Genomic DNA, 21,229 nt, shown 5'->3' with positions numbered 1-21,229 from the left:
GATACTTTCATGCAAGGAGGATCTTGCTAGAGAGTTTGAGATGAAGGACTTAGGCCTCCTTCATTATTTCCTGGGATTGGAAATTTGGCAGCGCAGTAATGGACTATTTGTTTCTCAGGGTAAGTATGCCTGGGAGATACTAGAGAAGTTCAACATGCATGGCTGCAAGCTTGTTGATACTCCTCTTCCTGGAGGTTGGAGGAAGGAGGATGTTACTTCAGCGGAGGTAGTGGATGCCACTGTTTATCGACAGTTGGTGGGGTCGTGTATGTATCTGGTCAATACATGACCCGATATATGCTATGTTGTTAACCAGCTTTCACAAGCTATGGTTAAGCCAACCAAGCTCTTCTGGAAGGCAAGCAAGCATGTATTGCATTATCTTAGAGGCACATCGGGATATGGATTGCGGTACAGACAGGAGGATGAGGTGAAGCTATGTGGCTTCACGGACGCAGATTGGGCAGGTAGCCTAATGGACAGAAAGAGCACATATGGAGGGATCTTCAGTATCGGGTTGACAACAGTTTCTTGGTACAGCAGGAAGCAGAGATCCGTGGCACTCAGTTCAGCAGAGGCCGAGTATATGGCAGCAAGTTTGGCTGCATGCGAGGCTATATGGATGAGGAAGATCCTGGTCAGGTTGTTCAGGTCACACTTGGAGCTTACTGTGATTTATTGTGATAACCAGAGTTGCATTAAACTCTCGGCTAATCCAGTATTTCATGATAGATCCAAGCACATCGACATCAGGTACCATCATATCAGAGATTGTGTGCAGCGGAGAATCATGTTACTTTCATACATTCCCACGGAGGATCAGGATGCTGATATCTTGACGAAGGCGCTCACCAAGAGCAAATTCGAATACCACAGAGGCAGGATAGGGGTTGCAGATAATCCATATCTTGTTGAGAGGGAGTGTTGAAAATGCAACAAGATGATGGAGCTTAGTGAAAAGAAGTCGCCTTCACTAAGTGGGCCCGTAGGCTATTTTTGGCGCAAAGTCTATTTTTAGACGATGTCTATTTTTAGACATATGGATCATGGTCTATGAGTTGCAGGATGCTATTTATAGATGATTGGTCATGTTGGTAAAAATAGATGGACTTCTATTTTTAGACATATGGGCGGAGTCTATTTTTAGATTGCCAGTCTAAAAATAGAACAGTCGAATATTATTAGCTCTTAATAATATTTGGACTATAAACATTATCTTATCCTCTTGCAGCACTTTAGTTCGAGCTACGGATGTGGCACATGCAACTGCCAGAAGGAAATGTGCTTTTCCTATGGGTTAGTTGAGCTATTGCATGATGGACTTCAGTTAGAACTCAAGTGATTGAGTTTGGTGGAGTTGATTGAGGAGTTGATGGAGTTGTGTTCAGTTTGACTTAGTTGAACTAGTTGTATTTAGTCTAACTACCAAATACACTAGTGATGAGTGATGTGAATTAATTATTAATTAATTCACTAATTATTAACTCATAAATCAACTAAAGAATACATCAGTTAACTCAGTGCATGGACAGTTCAGTGGAGACAAGTGTTAGAGGTTGGTGAAAGGGTGAGACTACTATCAGTTGTGACTATAGCTGTGCATGAGATTTGCACAATCATTGATTGAGATTGCCAATGAGGATTGCACAGTACAAGCCAAGGGAATTCGAACTTGGATCAGATCTATTCTCAACTTGGATTACGCAGTAGAGGCAGGCAAACAGTGGAGGAGATTTGAACCCGTGACTTGTTCAGATCTGAGCTAGTTTGTGTGTAGCAGGTGGAGATAGTACTGAGTACTTGTGAGGAGTATTGTACTATGTATTGTTACATGTTCTCTATCATTATAATATACAGATAGTTGGGGGTTTTCAGCTGTATGATTTCCCCATTACATACTGTGTTGATATGTGTGATTGATGTTTCAATGTGCGCATGTGATTGTTCTTCATTCCGAAAATTGATGATCAATGGTAGAGGAGGTTATGTATTATGCATGCATTCCGCAAATAGTGTATAATCAGGATAATATATATGAATAAGTGTTTTATTATTCAAAATTTCTACACAATCTTCACAGGAAGTTTCTTACCCAAAAACTCTCTCTTCTCTCTCTAAAGTCAAATGGTAAAAATGAATTTACAAAAGTCCTTTTTATAGTTTTTTTGAATAAATGAATTTTTAATTTGTTTATTTTTCACTTTAAAAAGGTAACTTTTTGATGCATTTTTATTTATTTTAAACAGGTATGAGTAATGTTTGAGTTTTTGTGCAGAATATTGAATTTTTCAGGGAAAATTGATCATTTTCAACAAAAAACATTGGAGTCCTCTTTAAGCTCTTTTCTAACTCGTAAAATATGAAAAGATTGCCAAGTTTTTTCTTTTTGAACTCATTAAAACGGAATTAAAAGGACGATCCACTTACAGCTCTTTTCTGACTGCATAAACATGAAAAGATTGCCGGATTTTTGTCATTTCAGGTTCGATATTGGTTATAAAACGACGTGTCTTTGATCGCTTTTTTACTTTTTCAGATTAGGGACGCTAATTATGAAAAGTACTCCTTGATCGTAATGGTCAAGCAGTTCTCTCAGGTATTATTTTATACTTTTTCGGGCTTGGGAGACACAAATTTACAAAAAAGGACAACCATGGAGTTTTCTTAAATTTTTCTTCTGACTCCCTAAAATTGAAAAACACTCGAGTTTCTCCAATACTGGACTCGTTAAAATTTAACAATAAAGGACCTGTTCAATTTTAAACAGGAACAAACCACTCCTTCTTAGGGTTCAAATTTTAAACTAAGTTGGACTCATCCAAAGGATGAGCTTATAACCAAGAAAATGTTATCCTCCTCAAGCTTGTCAAAAATAAAGAGGTACTTGCCAGAAATGGTGGGGGAAAAGAGAGAAAAATGAACCTGTTTGTTATACTTTGTGTTTTAGAAAAGCATTTAACCACTCTTGAACATGAAATTTTTTGTTCACCTGGGTTGGGAAATCCTTTGCCTAACAGTTAATCAAACCATATTGAAAGTCTTCAGCTGGTTTCTAGGTATTAGCTTTGGGTCAATTGTCACCAAACCATCTGCAGTGTCATTATGTGTTCAAGAGGTCAGTTCAAATAAGCCATTCATCTGCAAAATATTTTTCATCCATCTTGACCATCCCTGAGTTAGTCCTTGCCAAATATATTTCTTCAAACTTGATCTATGATTTCATGTTGTGGGCTTGCCTACGATGGATCACTTTCTATCGACTTCAGCTCATTATCTAGAAAGATGATCTAGAAATCATCAATACCTTGGAATCTGCATGCCCTAATGGCAGGTTTCTCGCCTTCGACAACAGGTTGCCTCATTGACCTTCGTTCAAAGGATTCTATGACATGTTCGACATCAGCTCATCTATTCACATTTCATGGATTGTACTGACTACTTTGAGAGCCATTGACATTACTGGTGGTTTATCTCACACTTGTTAATAGTTCACATCATTGACTGGTAATCAAGTGGTTTCTACCATGTTCGACTTCGACACATTCATTCACATGGATAGAATCGTACTAGTTCGGGAAGTAGAAATCAAGACCCTGGATCTAGTTTCCACCATCCAAGCTGTGAGGAATTTTGTTATTCATTATACAGTGGACTATTCATAAACAGATGGTTGCACCCATACTGTGTCTACATATGTCTATACTTGTGATGTATTACAAAATCATTCCTATATCAGAGCAGTTTAGTTAGTTTTCTAGTCAGTTTTGATCTGAGCATGGGAATGCCTACCTCAGCGATGATATGTTCACATATATATATTTTGTATTGAATGTTTTTACAGGTTCTGACTAGGGTGTCCACAGAATGATCCTTGAAATGATAAAGTACTTCACTCTTCTTAGATGACAAATGCTATCCTCATCTATTACAGACTTCGCACTTTAGGGGGCAATCTGTTGCACAAAATATTGTCACCATGACATTCTACAATCAGTGTGAGTCTATCACCACTCATATTTTCCTCCTTTGAAAGTCTTAAACCTCAGTTCTTCATGTCAAGCCTTGAAAATAAGAGAAAGCCCTTAAAAGTCTCTAAAACTCTGGTTTCATACTTTCTCTTAGCATTACATGTGGTCCCGCACCTACTGGTCATGTCCCCTGCATACCTGACCGCTCTGTCTCTATGTAATGGGTGCAGACCCCTGTAAAAGTCAAAAAGGTGCAAGTATATTCTTAAAAAATCACTTTGATTCATTTCTGGAAGCTTCTAGAAGGAATCTTGAGGTGGCAAGTTCGCTCCTTTAAGGTTCATGCATCCCATACCTTAAGGAGCTAACCCCTTGATGTGAGGAGCTTAACCCTTTGAAGGAGGACTCTATCCCTTCATAGGTGGACCTGTAACCTCCTTCCTTTTCACTATAAAATGAAGCATTGGGTTGGTCACTGGGGAGGTTGAAAGCTGAAGATTTTTGAGGTGAAATGTTGCTGGAACTTAGTCTTCCTAATTGAGCTTTTGTGAGGAAAGATTACATACCTTGTTGATCTCATTTGGAAGAGTGTGAGGCTTGTCAAAGTAGAGGAGATTTCTGTTTCGGACCCTGGGAGGAGCTTGTACAACATTAAGGCACCAAAGGTTGTAAAGTTCTTCTATTTTCAAAGTTAATACAATCAAGTTTATTTTTCTCAATAAGCTGTGTTTTATGGTTTATTTCATGGATTCCTTGATCACCATGATGAATATGATTTATTATATTAGCTATGCAGGTGTTATTTGATGTGTGCTTGTTTGTGATTGCATGTTCTCAAAAGGAAATTCTTTCGGACGATCGAAGCGTGGCTGCCACAAACTAGCATTGGACTTAAGGTAGGGTCTAAAACACCTCTTAGTTTTTATTAATGAATCGCAATATATTTAGAGAAAGGTAGATTTGCTTGTCCTGCTTGTTGCTAGATATCTGTTGATACTAGGGAGATCGGTCTTGTCTGTAAGAACGATTTATCTCGCCAACAATGGGTCCCACCTGGTCCTCCACACGAAAAAATCAAGTTTCCACGTTATAAGTGTTTTGGGTTTTTTGTCACATTGATGTGCTAATACATAATTAGTTGACACCACCTACAAAGTCACGCTGAGAATAAAATCCTGGGAGTTCCCCTTTGGGCTCCCCTTGAAATATTTAGGGATAAATTTTTGGGACACATGGACATTCCTTACATTTGTGTTGTTCGATGGTTGGGATCTCTTTCGCCTACTCCCTTGTACAGGGATCCTGACCATATGGCTTAGCAAAGAGCCACTCCTTTAACTCTCGACAACAATTCTTGAACTCCACAATCAGCGCTTAGGCATGGTGCCTGGTCAAACGATGCTTATGCTTAAGTATTTGTTTACTCCTTCGGGCCCTAACTCATGGCCCTGCGACAATTATACATGCATGTATTTGAGATGGTTTTCACCCTCAATGTTTGGATTAATATTAATGTATGTATAAGGTGACCTTGCCAAGGCCTCCATGCATAGTATATAGATATATGAGAGTATATGCAAGCCCTTCTGAGGCTATCCCTTCTGATTTTTTGAATATACACGCATAATGGACTTAACATTATCTCTCATGAGCTTTCAACAGGGCTTGGTCCACCCCATTTGACACACATGTATATATATATATATATATATATACACACACACACACACACACACACACACAAAATAAATTGTCCCTCCTGAGCTTTTTAGGTAAAGATCGGCCTCGTATCCAAATCATTTTAATGTAGTATCCATTCAATTAATAGATATATTTCTATCTCTTCTATACACAACCATTTAGACCCGTTTAAAGACTCGGGATAAATACAAGAGTGACCCACTCCTAAATATTAACTTTAGTCATCATCTGTGTTATCAATTAATATTGATAATGCAAAGAACATGAACCGACATTAATATATATCAGTTTTTTGGGATCAACCAACTCTCATTGTTTGTACAATGGTTAGCATGATTTGTTAACAGAGGAATTTAATATTCCTCAATAGTAACATAGGAATTTAACCAACACATTACCCTATGCAATATTTATAGCCTTCTTTGGCTTACATATGGGAAACAAAACCTACTAGCTATTCTTTTAACAGAGAATAAACATTTCATAGATTAACCCATCTATTTGATATCGAGGCACATAGACCATAGTTATTAATCAAGCACTTACCAGATTCTCACAGTCCTTACACACAATGTTTTTAAACTAGGTTTATGCTCAACTTAACATATGAATCTAAGCCATTCCATATTCATGCATTTAAGAAAACAATGTTCATTCACATAATAATATCTCCTTCCTCAGCATACAAGCCATGATAAAATAGTAAATTAAACAAGCATAAAACATTCAAGACATGAGAGTCATAAGAATACACTTATCTTCGATAGATTGAACCGGGAAACTAAGATTGGGACTTCAACTCTCCACCAAACCTTAGACACATTGTAGCCAAACCATTCTTGCAGTATTCACCCATGAGCCAAATTCCAGAGATTGAGGATGTGTTGTTAAGGGATTAAACCAACTTTTCCATCTAAAAATAGGGACTCCAAAGGACCATCCAACTCCACCCACCAGCTAATTCCTGTTGTCAATATCTCACAAGGGAATCTAGAGTTCCACCATGTCCACCCTTCAACTACTTCAATAAGGAAATGTGGATCTACCTTTACAGGCCAAAGGAGGGAATCCAGATGCTCACCACTACCAAAAACTGAATGAGGAATCCAGAGTTTTGTGACCTCCACCCTCAAAAAAAAAAATTCACATAGTGATTTCACCAAATCTCGAGAATACATAACCCACTATATAAACCAGAAAATAAGCAGAGAGGGCTAAATAACTTTCCTTTTAAGGAATCCAAGGAATGGATCTCCACCCAAGGTGTCAATGGAATCCAGAGAAATCCATCTCTATCCTCTAGTCTTAAAAGGAATCCAAAGACTAATGTCCTCACCTAAGGGTCTCAACCAAATATTTTCACTAGTCCTTGCCTTCTAGTAGAAACACAAAGTTATGTACTCTTTTCCTATTGTGTTATGCTTTCTTTCCTCCTCCGTAGCACAACAAATGCTTATGTGAACCTCTTCTTGAGGCTTTATTTCCTTGTCTTATTCCCTGAGATTATTTATCTGTTGTCTTGCATTCTTTGTTGTTCTCTGTGAGTGTAGAATGATCCTCCCCTTCTCCTTAGTGTGTGTTGTTTTTGAGAGAATGTTCCCCCCTTCATAAGTCCTCCACTACACTCTTACCATTGTTTTAGGTTGCATGGGAAAAAATCCTTGTCACCCGTCCTCTAGCTTGTCCATGGTGGTTCTTGTTTTTGAGTGGTGGTGGGGATGTTGTTGAGTCAACTGCCTGTCACACTCTCATGTTGGTTTACTTCAATTATCCATACTACCAGTGCAACCCATCCTTCTTAAAAAAATTTCCTCTCTACCTTGTGGAATTATCCTCAACCATGAGGAATAATGTAGTGTGCCACCTACCAATGGAAATTACATGATGAGTACTATCATATGATGATGGTCTTGTTTACAATTTCACTATTATTTCCATTCATTTACCTCATCAAATGTGGGGTATCTTGATCACACTGTAGGGGCTTCTAAAATTTTTGGCTTCCTTTTATTGTCCATTGGAAGTTCTAATTGGTGCAATTCACTAACATATATTAAAATAATTCAAGATAAAGTGTTGCTTCTTTCCATCACCATTTCCAAAGAGGATGCATTCTTGGTTAAATTTAACATCAATGACAATACCATTCAATAATATCCCCTTTTTCCATTGATGGAAACACAAATACTCCCCCTGCAATGATTGCTCCCCCTCTCTCCATGCTTCTAATATTCCTCTCTTGATTTCTCTCCCCCTTTGCATTTATGGCAAAGTGTAACTCCCCCTAATGAAGTATCTTTGTCTATCTTATTTCAATATGCCTTTCTTCCCCTGTCTTGTTGTGCCTCTTACGACTTTCCTTTTTGGATCCATCTATCAATATGCCTTACTAAACATTCACCTCTATGATAATGATAAGGATTCCTTTTGCAATTCTCCCAAGGTTAATCTTGAAGTGCCACAAAAACTATCCAAGACTTTTCTTATCAAATTTTATGCTCGACTACACATAATGTTGACAAATATTCCTATAATGTTGATCACTATTATGACAAATTTTTCTTCTCTTCCATCAAACCATTGAGGTTTTTCTATTCCAAATCAAAGTTCCTGAAGGACAAATCTTCAAATTTGTGATTGTTGCTACTTATACTCCCCATATTCAACATTCACGTGATTGGGAGACTTCAAGAAAATATAATTTAGAATGATATATGAACTTTATCTACTATAGGATCATTATAAACCTCGAAATCTTCCTTTGTACCTATAAATTTATCATGGTATTGCGACTTTACAAATCATGATAGCATGACCTCTGATATTTATTCATTCACATGTTCTTCTTGCTTTTGTTTTCTTTTCCAAACCTTCTTGTACATGATATCAGTGTTTTCCCTTATGGAAGACTTCATCATGCTTTTGCAGTCATGAGCTCTGTGTCCATAGTTGTGGCATTGAAGCATTCTATATTATACCTGAATGATGAAGCAACTGACATATATTTTCTATTGACAACTCCATTTGGATATTTGTTTTATGCACCTGAAAGATTTCTTCTAGGATTTTGATACTATCCTTGGTGATCATCCTTACCATAAGCTTTGCAATCACTAGCCTTATGCCCATAATTTGTACATGAAAAACAATAACCCAGAAACATATAAGTGTACTTGGATGAGATGGATTTCCTTGATGATGTTGATCTTCTGAAGACATTCTTTCTTGGAGGAGGCTCAGTCCTTTGTTGATCCTTGTTGTTAGCATAACTTCTTGGAGCAGTAATACTTTCAATCTTCTTTTGTCTTTCACTTGGCCTTTGAAGGATTTTTCTTTCAATATTCTCTTCAACATTGCTCTTTGGGGGCTTGGAACTTGTGCCTTTGTTGCATGGAGCTTCACCTACTTGTTTTTCCTTCATCTTTAAGTGAGCAATTTCTTGTTCGCTTTCATCAATGACATTATTCTTCTTTTTATCATCCTACAATTACTTCTTTTTCAATTCCTTGAGCTTGTTTATTTCAGATATAGAAGCATCACGTTCTTCTTTTTTTTAGTAACTTCTGCCTCATAGTCCTGAACCTCAATTTTCAAGAATTTTCTCTCCTTTTTTCCTCCTCTACTTGAATTTTTAGGAGGGAAACTTCTTCTTCGAGTATATGATTTGTCTTCTCTATTTTCTAAGATCACTAGGCATTGACCAATTCTCTCTCCATGTCCGCTTCTCCTTTTCTTATTCATTGTTATTAGGTTATTTGATCTGAGTATATGCTCTATCACGATGATCATAATCTTCTTCATCTTGATATGCATGCTTCTTGTTGAAATATGGCAACAAGAATATTCCAATTTAATTTGTCCTTGAATTAAATTGTGAATTAAAATCGAATTTAGTCTTAACAACTACTTGGAAATAATTAATTAATTTATTTTAAATTAATTAGTTGGAGAAATTCAAGTTAGAAGTCTTTATGAAGTCATGCAAGATTTATCCCTTAAATTAAGGAGATAAGATTGAGTTATATTTGATTTGTAATTAGTTAACTCAGTTTACTGAGTTAAGTCTAGTTAAATTAGTTCCAAATTGTTTGAGGAACTAATGGTGAGTTAACAGTCAATTGATGCATGCATGGAGTCAACTTGTGCTACTCCAGTTAACTGAATATTCCCTCATCAGAAACTCATGCATGTCTATTTTGAGAAAGACCCAATTGATAATAAATTCAAGGATAGTGTACTATCAGTTGCATGTGTTTTCTCATGGAGAAAACTCATGCATGCAGTCAAGGATTTATTCTTGAGGATTAAGCAGTTTTGGAGGAGGGTTTTCCACTTGGTAACAAGAAATCATCCACAAGGAACAGCGCAACGAAATAGGAGCTTGGAGGGTAGAGAGGAAGGTTGGAGAGAAGCAAAGATTGCCTGTGAGCATCTGTGAGGATTGTACTGAGCATTGGCTAGCTATGCGAGCTAAGGATTTGTATGATTCCTATGTATTTTCACCTTGTATGATAATACATATAGTGTGGGGTTTTTTAACTGAGGCTTTCCCCAAAAGTATTTTCATGTGTATTGTGCCATTGATTCTTCTTCTTCTGGTTATATTGTTCAGCTCAATATTTAAGCTTCCGCAAATTGATAGTAGAAGTAGGTTATAGTATTTTTCTTTGATTTATATTGCTAACCTACCAGCAGATTTTCTACACGGTATCAAAGCTGGATTTGTAGAAATTTTCTACATGGTATCAGAGCTATGAACAATATACTAAGAAGAGAATTCGAAGTCTGAAGTTCGGGGTTGCAGGTGCAAATCGAATTCATATCATACTTCAAGGTTGGCCAATGGCGTTCTATGACTTGAGACCCGAGTATGCCTTGGAAGGTAGCTCGAATTACATTGCATGGAAAGATAGAATGGGGGTTGTATTAGAAGACAATGGCTTAAAGGAGTTCATTGATCAATAAATCCCAAAGCCAGCTTCAACTAATGCACAAGAATCCGCTGAGTGGAAGAAGTGTGTGGCGAAGGTGAGACGAATCTTCCTTGAGGGATTTCGAGACAATATTGTCTTGAGTCTCCATGGGAAGGATACTCAATTTTCAATGTGGAAGAAATTGAAGGACCTCTACCAGAACAATAGCGACCAGAGGAAATTGGTGCTCAAAGATAAGCTTCAAAGAATCAAGATGGAGAAGGGCGACTCTATTTCCACATATCTGAACAAGCTCACCACCTGCAGAGATGAGCTTGGCAGTGTGGGAATAACTACTGCCGATGATGATATGGTGAGCCTCGCTCTCCTTGGCCTTCCAAAGAGTTGGAATAGCTACCAGGACTCTGTGAATGGAAGGGAGAAACTACTGGATTGGGAACGACTGTGGTCGGATCTTATGCAGGAGGAGCACACGAGATGGTTCTTCATCCAAGAATGATGATGAAGAAAATCTGGCCTTAGCAAGTAATGCAAGGAAATGGAAGGGGAAGGCTTCCCATTTCAAGTCGAATTATTCTCATGGAGGGAAGAAGGGTGACATGTCTAAAGTAAGATACTTTAATTGTCATGAGATGGGACATTATGTGACTAATTGCCCATCGAAGAAGTCCAAGAAGGGATCCTCGAAAGGATCGGAAGGTGAGGCATTTTCCTCTCAGTTCAAAATGGACTTTAACCTTATCGCATGCATGGTGTCATCAATGATGGGTTGTGTCTGGTATCTTGACAATGGAGCCTCATTCCACATGACAGGTGATAAAAACTTATTCAGTGCCTTGGAGGAAAAACACCTCAAGATGCGCATAGAGATGGGTGACGACGGAAGGTATAGTGTTTCAAGAGTGGGCACAGTTGCTTTTCAGAGGGAGCATGGAGCTCCTATCACCTTGACAGATGTGAAGTATGTGCCTAGACTGAAGAAGAACTTGGTATCATTCACGATGTTGGAGGACAAAGGCTGCGATGTTGTCTTCAGTAAAGGAAAGGCGTTCCTAAGACACATAGCCACGGGTCAGACCAAGAGGGTAGGCATTCAGGCGAATAATCTCTATAAACTAGAGGTAGATGATTGTGTAGCATTGAGTATGAAAGAAAAATTGGTGCAAAGCCAAGACATTGGCGAGTTGTGGCACAAGCGGTTGGGCCATTTGCATCATGGGGCTTTGAAGATAATGTAGCAGATATCTACGGGACTTCCCAAAGGTAAACTTGAGCAAGTTGGCACATGCAAAGGTTGTACCTTGGAAAGTACACCAAGTCTTCCTTTCATGATCGAGACAGTCAAGCAAAGGCTATCTTAGAGCGAGTTCATATTGATTTGTGTGGACCATTCTCGACGACATCCACAGTGAAGCAAAGGTATTATGTGATTTTCATTGATGACTATTCTCGTAAATGTTGGATTTATTTCATGCAGAAGAAGGACCAAACCTTCACAAAGTTTGGTGAGTTCAAAGCTTTGGTCGAGAAAAATTTAGGGAAGAAGATCAAGGCCTTGAGAAGCGACAATGGTGGAGAATGTCTCTCAAGGGTTTGAGGACTTCTGTGCAGTGGAAGGAATTAAACGAGAGTTGACGACACCTCATAACCCACAGCAGAATGGGGTGGCCGAGAGGAAGAACAGAACTATTGGAGGGGCAACACGAGTAATGTTGCATGACCAAGGTCTACCACTTCACTTGTGGGCTAAGGCATGCAACACAGCGTTCTATTTTCATGATAGAAGCCTGCATCGCATACTTGGGATGAAGACACCAGAGGAAGCTTTCTCCGGTAAGAGACCAGATGTGGGTCACTTCAGGATCTTTGGCTCATCAGTATATTACCATGTGACAAAGGATGCACAAAAGAAGCTTGAGCTGACAATAGAGTTAGGGATATTTGTGGGGTACACTGATACACCTCACAACTATCGGGTGTACTTTCCTACCAATCAGAGGACAGTGGTTCGCAGAGATCTCAAGTTTGATGAGCAAAAGGCCATGCGAGTTTCCCTTGAGAGGGAGCTCCAACTACAGGTTGTGGAGGAGTTGTTGGTTACTAAGGAGGAGGAGCCTCAGACTGATGTGGAGCAGCCACATGCGGAGGTTCCATGAGTGGAGGCATCCACTCAAGAAGAGTCTTCCAAAGATGGACAGAAGCGCACAAGAGAAGCTGACAGATTATTGGAGGATGCGAGAGAGAATGTGGGAGCACCATCTTCTCATCACAGACAGAGGAGGTCACCTGAGAGGTACACTAGATACATGGCCATTGCTGGGGAATGTGTTGAGATCGAGCCATCTTCATTTGAGGAAGTAGTGTAGCAGCCAATTTGGGTTGATGCTATGGTGGAGGAGTATGACTCCATAGTTCATAACAGTGTTTGGGATGTGGTTCTGAGACCGGAGAACAAGTTAGTTGTGAGTTCCTGTTGGCTTTACAAGGTAAAGCAAGCTGCTAATGGTAGTGTGGAGAAGCATAAGGCAAGATGTGTTTCCCGTGTCATTTCATAGGTCGAGAGAATCATGTTGCTTCCATAATTTTCGACAGAGGAGCAAGATGCTGACATTTTGACAAAGGCATTGTCAAAATGTAAATTCGAGTTCCATAGAGATAGGATCGGGTGGCAGATAATCCCTTTCTTGTTGAGAGGGAGTGTTGAAATATGGAAACAAGAATATTCCAATTCAATTTCTCCTTGAATTAAATTGTGAATTAAAATCGAATTTAGTCTTAACAGCTACTTGGAAATAATTAATTTATTTATTTTAAATTAATTAGTTGGAGAAATTCAAGTTAGAAGTCTTTCTAAAGTCATGCAAGAGTTATCCCTTAAATTAAGGAGATAAGATTGAGTTATATTTGAGTTGTAATTAGTTAACTCAGTTTACTGAGTTAAGTCTAGTTAAATTAGTTCCAAATTTTTTGAGGAACTAATGGTGAGTTAACAGTCAGTTGATGTATACATGCACTCAACTAGTGCTACTCCAGTTAACTGAAGATTCCCTCATCAGAAACTCATGCATTTTTATTCTGAGAAAGACCCAGTTGAGATTAAAGTCAAGGATAGTATACTATCAGTTGCATGTGTTTTTTCATGGAGAAAACTCATGCATGCAGTCAAGGATTTATCCTTGAGGATTGCGCAGTTTTGGAGTAGGGTTTTCCACTTGGTAACAGGAAATCATCCACAAGGAATAGCACAAGGAAATAGGAGCTTGGAGGGCAGAGAGGAAGGTTGGAGAGAAGCCAAGATTTCATGTGAGCATCTGTGAGGATTGTACTGAGAGTTGGTTAGTTGTGAGAGCTAAGGCTTTGTATGATTCCTATGTATTTCCACCTTGTATGATAATACAGATAGTGTGGGGTTTTTTGGATGAGGCTTTCCGCGAAAGTATTTTCATGTGTATTGTGCCATTGATTCTTCTTCTTTTAGTTATATTGCTCATCTTGATCTTTAAGCTTCCGCAAATTGATAGTAGAAGTAGGTTATAGTATTTTTCTTTGATTTATATTGCATTATCTGGTTAACCTACCAGCAGATTTTCTACATGGTATCTGAGCTGGATTTGTAGAAATTTTCTACACTTCCTTAATTATAGATTTTTGAAGATTCTCCCAGAGATGTTTGGCGAATGAGCATTGACCCGCATTAGCTTTCACATAATCTGGAAAGGCACTTATAATGACATGCATTTCTTTTGTATTGTACCTTCTTGATTCATCCATACATGTGTTTCCAGAAATAAATGAATACCATACATCATATCCAAGCGCTCCCAAATAGGCTTCCATTCAACCTTCCAAATTTAATAGCTTGTTTCATCGAACAAAGGAACTAGACCAACCTGTTTCTCCTTAGCAACTATAATAGATTCTACAATGTCAAAGACTTCCTTTGATCATTTGGAGGTGTTCTTACTTGGCTTTCCCAACTTTTTTCTCTTGAGATTTAACTTCTAACTGTTACGATACAACTGAAGGAACTTGCTCTGATACTGATTGTTCGAATATTAACCAATATTGAGAGGGAGGGTGAATCAGTATTGGGCACTTTTTAACAATTTTAATCATATCATGAAAATATTGATCAGTTAACAACACCATTCAACAATGCATAACATCATAGACAATACATAATATTTTTTTAGGTGGAAACCCTTCTGGGAGAAAAACCATCGAATGCTTTTTAATATATGTGTTTTAAGTTTACAACAATAGGAAGTTCCAACTTCCAATATTATCCATTGACAACTAGAAGGAGGCTCTAACACCTTGGTTTTATCATCTCCAACTGAAAGCATACGCCAACACCCTAGTTTTACCAACTCTAACTACAAGGATGCTCCAACCCTACTAGCATCAATTTGTTTCCCTAGCACCAACTTGCCACCCTGAAGTGTTATAAAGCTCCAACATGAAGGAGACTCCAAACTTTGCCTTGCACCATCCTACCACCCTGAAAGTAGAAGATAGATGAATAATGTTTACCACTATCTCTATCAACTCTTCCAAATACAAACCCTATCTCAACAGCTTTCCTCAAAACATATTTGTGTCTTTTTCAAACCCTAGCATCACCATGCCTCAGTAATAAAAATTGTGTGACAGTATCAACATGCATACAATAATGGAAATATGAAACCTCTTTTGTTAATCAATACATACTCATGGAAACAATAGTACAAACATTTTTATCTAAGCTCAACCAAGTCAACATTAGCAAACATTCTCTAACTGGTATCCCTTCACTCATCACTCTCAACATCTGTTGTATATATTCTTTCACTATCAAACACTTAGATTAAGACATACAAGGTAGTAGCTCAAGGAAATATACGACAATACTAGGCTCAACAATGCTTGCGTGTATACATCAATAGTGTCACATATTAACCTTTACATAGCCAACACTATCTCTATATTCAATGGAAAATAATTTATGCCATACAAACCCTAGCATAATACCAACTCAATTATACATGGCATCAATATGTGCTAAACTCAAAATGAGCACTGGCCATAACAATGTAATCCTCAATTTAGTAAGCAACCATCAACACTTTGTCATTATTAATAGCTTCAGCAATAAACCCCTGTGATCATCAATAAGCACAAGCTTTGCACAACAACAATATAGAACCCACACTCAGCCTCACTAACAAAATTACTAACATTATCCCTGTAAAAAATAATACTTGTAAAATTTATCACTCAGCTTCAGTACAAACAATGTCAAAGATATACACCATACAAACTACTAATCTGGATTTCAACAATGATCAACGTAAGAGTCTAATAGTCGTGTATTCATAATTACAAGGTAAACGCCAGATGGATCACCATGTGCTCAAACCTTCCTTTAAAACATATATTCATTGAGTATCAATGTATCAAACAGATCAAATGAAACACCAGTTGTTCCCATCCTTCACACATAGTACAATAAGAATCCAATCAAACAAATTTAGTCACACATAGATAATCAACCCTAAAGTTGTACACACACTACAAAATATCAAGAAATTATATCAATATTAAAACAATATAAATGTCATGTAGTTGGTTAAATATTGGTTTGTAGGACCTTGCTATTGTACCACTAGTTTGCAACCAAGTCAAACTAGACCTTAATAACCTTCAAAGGCCCCCTACCTCTTTGGTCTAAATGGATCACTTGGTTTTGACTTCGGCCCTGATATGAAAGATCGATTTAACCACATATATGAAATTTTCAACATATTCAAATTAGGTCTCCTAATTGTGGCCTTCTCATATGGCTTGCAGACCTTCTCCTGTGGCCTAAAATAGGTTTTTTCAACTCTAATACACTACAGCTACAATGGAATTAATGCAGTTGTTAGGTCCCTATAATACTAGTGTAACCCCCTTATTGTTATTGTTAGTGTAGCCCCCTTATTGTTATTGTTGTGCCCATGTAGCCCCCATATTGTTATTCTTGTGCCCCATAGAATCCCACTATTGTTATTGTTGTTCCCTTACATTATTATTGTTATGTAGGCTCTGATTATATTATGACCCCTTAAACTCCTATATATACAAAGGAGGTATTTTCATTTGTATCATATAAGAATTGTTCATTTATTTAATATAAAGGAAGTTTTACTCGCGAAGAGGATAATTTTTAATTCATTGATCTATCTTTTCTTCTATTTTTTGAGATGGTTGCATAACATTTGGTATGACAACGTTGGATTCTAGGGTTTTGCTTCTCCAAACAGGTCATCTTGGAATTTTTTCTATAATGTTTTTTCTACGAGGCTTCAAAAGATGAATTTTTGACCACATGGAGCTGAAATATTGGTGAACTTCTTGTAAAAATTTCAGATCTTGGTTCAGTATAGTTTCTAAGATATGATCTGGGTAAGTTAGGGTTTTTGCATGCTTTAGAATTTAGTATCAAAACAATGACCTAAGGAAAATCGTCATAAATTTTGTTTCAAGCATCATAATTGAATTCCATAAAACATAGTTGAAAGTGCACAGACTTTACTTTGTTGTGTAGAAATTTTAGGGCCTAAGGTTGAAACACTGACACGTGGGCTCCCAAACAACTTCTTTCTACTGAACCAATCCATAATCAGGACATCGTGGGAGATTTGGCATAACTCTATATTGAAGAATCCAATATTTCTAACTTGTGGCATTGGAAAGAAAATTAATAGGGATACCACAAGATCAAATTTCAAACCTTGGATATTTGAAATTACAGAGTTACAACCATTTCAAGATCGAGCTCCTTAAAGCAAGAAAAATGTGTGTATTTTTTTATAGAAATTGCATAACTTTTGTTTGAAAAATCAATTTGAAGTGATTCCAAGGGAATGTTGAAGCACATATATTAGTATTGGGTTTTAAAATGTCTCCAAAACAAAAGAATTTCACACTCATTAAGCCCTCAGAAATTTCTACGATGACGCATGAAGAGGAATAATTGCAACATGATATATCAAAATTATGGGACCAAGTGCAACAAATTTCGCTCTCACAAAGAGAAACTAAAGATGAACTAAAATGGGACATGGTTGGTTTAAAATGGGACATGGATGGTTTAAAATCGGAAATAAAAGGTGACATGTGTGTTATAAAAGGAAACATGGAGGTTTTTAAAGTAGACATGGATGCGATGAATGTCAAGTTGGAAGGGTTGACAAAGTTGTTACAAGAAAGGCTTCCAGTTGGTGACAAGGTAATCCATGATAATCATGATGAGGGCAACAGAAATATGAATTATGATTTTAGATACTCCAATGTGGGGTTTAAGAACGACCACATTCCAAAGATAGATATGAGGAAGTTTGATGGCAAGGATTCGATAACGTGGATACTACAGATGGAGCAATATTTTGATCTACAGGATGTGCAACCCTCACAAAAGGTACGTATCTCATCTTTATATTTAGAATCCAATCAGTTTGTATGATATATATTTCTTTTTTCTCGTAAACCACTTGTCACCTGGTAAATTTTTGCAGAGGAAATGATATCACATTATGAAGATACAAAAAGAAACACCTTCCTTAGCCAATTGATAAATCTCAAGCAAAAGGGTTCAATGGTGAAGCACATTGAAGACTTCCAAAAAATGAATATTAGGGTAATTGATATTACAGAGGAACATAGGATTGATGTCTTCATATGGAATTTAAAAGATAACATCCAACATAAGGTTTTCCTTTGGGAACCTGATTCATTGGAGAAGACATTCAGGGTGGCAAGAAAAGTTGAAAGCAAAATTTTGGAAACAAGGAAGTATAACACTCACAACTATAAATATGGAAGTGTTTTTGCTCCTAGTCTTCCACAACCTACAAGGTTGACACCATAAAAATTTGAGGAAAAAAGAGAAAAATGGATTTGTTACAATTGTGATAGAAAATACACTAAATGTCATAAGTGTGCTGAGAATAAATTATTCTACATAGATTATGAAGAGGAGGAAGAAAAGGAACAATAAACATCAAAAGAGGAGGGTATACACCAGGAACCAACCCCAAAGAAAGAAGAAATGAATCCAACCATATCTTGTAATGCATTGGCAAGAATTACCACTCTTCAAACTCTCAATATAGAAGGATATATCAACAAGAAAAAAGGTAATGTTGTTGATTTATTCAGGTAGTACCCATAATTTTATTCATTGTAAGATATCCAAGGAAATGAACTGCTTCCCATATCCAACACCATAGTGTCAAGTGATGGGTGAAAATAGAGGAACTATAAATTGCTCTCGAAAGTGCCATAGTATCAAGCTAACTATGGGGGAATATGTATTGAATAGTCCAATTATTTCCATTTCAATGGGTGGTGTTAACGTTGTACTAAGAGTCCAATAGTTACAATCTTTGGGAATGATAACTTTCAATTTTCAAGAACTTTTCTTGAATTTTTTTTGGGAAGGAAATGAATTTGAATTAAGGGGTATCATAGGGAAACCAATAAATATAATCAGCTCTAATAGCATGAAAAATCTTATGAAGAAAGAACAACGGGGTGTAATTGCACAATTATGCTCATTAGAGGTTCAAACATCAAAATCATTTATTTCTCTAGATCTCCAAAGTATTGGACAATCATTCCAAGGTGTTTGAAACTCCCAAAGGCCTCCCACCTATTCATGATCAGGATCATGTTATTCATTTGATTCTAGGAAGTGTTCCTCCAAACATCAGGCCTTATAGATATCCTTATGCCCAAAAGAGTGAAATTGAACATATGGTTGCAGAAATGCTAGAGGCTGGTATAATTCAACCTAGTCAAAGTTCTTTCTCTGCTCCAATAGTATTGGTGCATAAGAAGGATGGATCATGTCATATGTGTCTAGATTATAGGGAGCTTAACAAGCTCACTAATGAAGATAAATTTCCCATTCTTGTCATTTATTAATTGTTGGATGAATTACATAGAGCAATTTACTTCACCAAGCTTGATCTTCATTCAGGATATCATCAAATTAGAATGATGACTGAATATACTCTCAAAACAACATTCAGAACTCATGAGGGTCATTATGAATTTTTGGTCATTCCTTTTGGCCTTACTAATGCACCTTACACATTTCAAGGTTTGATGAATTCCATTTTAAAAGCCTTCCTTAGAAAATTTGTTTTAGTATTTTTTGATGATATACTAATCTACAACCATTCTTGGAAGTGTCATGTTCAACATGTTGATAGGGTGCTCAAACTATTGGAGGAGAAATAATTATATGCAAAAACATCCAAATGTTTCTTTGGAGTATAGGAGGTGGAATATTTGGGTCATATTGTATCTCATGTGGGCATTAAGGTAGACCCTAACAAAATTAAAGCCATTAAGGAATGGAAAATCCCCACAACCATAAATCATCTTCAAGGATTTATCGGGTTGAAGGGGTATTATCGCAATTTTTTTAAGAATTATGGGAGAATAGTGAAACCTCTAACATCATTACTGAAGAAAGATGCATTATTGGAATCCAGAAGCAACTAAGGCCTTTGAATGTCTTAAAGAGGCAATGTGCCAAACATTGGTCTTAGCTATGCCAGACTTCACAAAAACCTTTATTGTGGAATGTGATGCCTTGAGAAATGGAATTGTTGTTGTTTTAATGCAAGAAGGAAGACCCATTGCTTTTCAAAGTTGTCCAATCAATGAAATTTATTTACACAAACCTATTTATGAGAATGAAATGTTGGCAATACTACATACACTAAAGCAATGGCGACCTTACCTAATGGGAAGACACTTTAAGGTATAAAAAAATCATGATATCCTTAAATACTTTTTGTAACAAATATTATCTTTAGAAGAGCAAGAAAAATAGGTGACAAATATGTTGGGTTATGAATTTGAAATCATCTACAAAAAAGGGAAGAAAAATGTTGTTGCATATGCACTCTCAAGAAAGGATGAGGATGTGGAAGCATTGCTTTGTGCCATTTCTATTATCCAACCTGAGTGGACAACCGAAGCAAGGGTTGAATGGAAGAATGATGAAGTGAGGACACTCATTCAAAGGTTGCAGCGATATCCTGGTACATTTGATACATTTAGCTGGAAAAATGATTCATTATGGTACAAAGATCGCTTATATCTTTGTAATAATTCCCAACTCAAATAAAATATTCATTTGGAATTGCACACCTCTCCCTTAGGAGGGAACTCAAGATTTTTAAAAACTTACCATAGGATCAAGAAGGATTTCTTTTTGGATGGCCTTAAATTTGATATTCAGAAATTTATGGCAAAATGTTTGGTTTGCCAAGAAAATAAAGTTGAGACAATTAAGACCTCAGGTCTATTACAACCTTTAGTCATTCCAAGTCAGCGTTGGGAGGAGGTCCCAGAGGATTTTATCATAGGTTTACCCAAGTCTGAAGGAAAGAGTGTCATCACGGTGGTACTTGATAGAATTACCAAGTATGCACACTTTTATGCATTATCTCATCCTTTGAAATCTAGTACAATTGCTACCGCATTTATGGAAACAATTCAAAATCTTCATGGAAACCCAAAGATTATAGTAAGTGACAGAGATCCCATTTTCATTGGAAATTTTTGGATGGAATTATTTTCTTGTCT

The 21,229-nt window shown here is 37.1% G+C and overlaps 1 pseudogene; it reads left to right on the top strand.

Annotated features, from left to right (window-relative positions):
* Positions 1–21,229, top strand: part of LOC149186797 (uncharacterized) — a 96,046-nt pseudogene that overhangs the window by 45,698 nt on the left and 29,119 nt on the right.

Source organism: Pinus tabuliformis, chromosome 3_1 (assembly GCF_031772625.1).
Source record: "Pinus tabuliformis cultivar Carrire ecotype Pingquan chromosome 3_1, CPIR1, whole genome shotgun sequence".
NCBI classification, from domain to species: Eukaryota; Viridiplantae; Streptophyta; class Pinopsida; order Pinales; family Pinaceae; genus Pinus; species Pinus tabuliformis.
Note: the sequence above shows the minus strand (reverse complement) of the source record. Positions and strands in the feature narration are given on the sequence as shown.